The sequence below is a fragment of the Fulmarus glacialis genome, unplaced genomic scaffold (genome assembly GCF_000690835.1).
Source record: "Fulmarus glacialis isolate BGI_N327 unplaced genomic scaffold, ASM69083v1 scaffold16988, whole genome shotgun sequence".
NCBI lineage: Eukaryota > Metazoa > Chordata > Aves > Procellariiformes > Procellariidae > Fulmarus > Fulmarus glacialis.
The window spans coordinates 70,903-71,961 of record NW_009229119.1 but is presented as its reverse complement, the minus strand read 5'-3'; positions in this window follow the sequence as shown (position 1 = coordinate 71,961).

Here is a 1,059-nt window from a genome sequence, read left to right as displayed (position 1 = left end):
CTTTCCCAGGACTGCCTTCCCGTGAAGCAGTTTTCCCCATAGCATATTTTGCATCCAGTTGGGGTATCGGTGCACTTGCTTCTCCACACGTATTTCCCTTTGTGGGGCAGTTTAGTCACTTCTTAAAAATGCACAGCATTACTCTAAATTTTACCCTTTGGCTTGTTTTCAGGAGATGCTTTGGTAAATGCTGGGAGGTAGAGAAGTTCCTAAGCAGGTAATGCACTTCCCAGCTAGTACTGCAGCTGCTGTGCCTACAAGATGGGACTATCAGAAATCAAATAAGCAAGTTTTGTGCCTTGCTTTTGCTGAGAGTAAGGAAGTAGGTGCCTGACTTGCTCAGGAGTTACTATACATCCCACTGGTTGCACCTGACCTGTAAATGTTTAAGCCAAGCCATTCACATCAGGCTGCTGTTCTACTCAAATGTCCATTTAGCAAATGTACGCTTTTTGGCAGTGTTGTCTGCCTCCACCCCGCGAGATACTGCTGTACATAGGTGAGCACTGAGCATGTGAGTGTTGAAATATGGATGTGGGGAGTCCTTTCATGGCATACTTTACCGTGTATTTTCAAGATACAAGTAATGATTTCTAAGTGCTATTCATGGAGTATTTCGTTTTGAAGCTTAAAGTGATTTTTTCTTCCTGTTCTCTGGAAAAGGAGATACAGTTTTTCTTTATCAGAAATTATGCTTTGAAATTATCCGTTTATCTACAGGTGATCTGTTTTGACATTTAAGTAACAGATCAGTTCCAGGCAACTAGTTTGCAAAAAATAAAATCTTTCCTTTAAGGTTTTAATTTTAATCCATGTGTATGGATTTAATATATCCATATTTATAATCCATGTATCTGGAAAAGGAGATACAGTTTTTCTTTATCAGAAATTATGCTTTGAAATTATCCGTTTATCTACAGGTGATCTGTTTTGACATTTAAGTAACAGATCAGTTCCAGGCAACTAGTTTGCAAAAAATAAAATCTTTCCTTTAAGGTTTTAATTTTAATCCATGTGTATGGATTTAATATATCCATATTTATAATCCATGTATATATG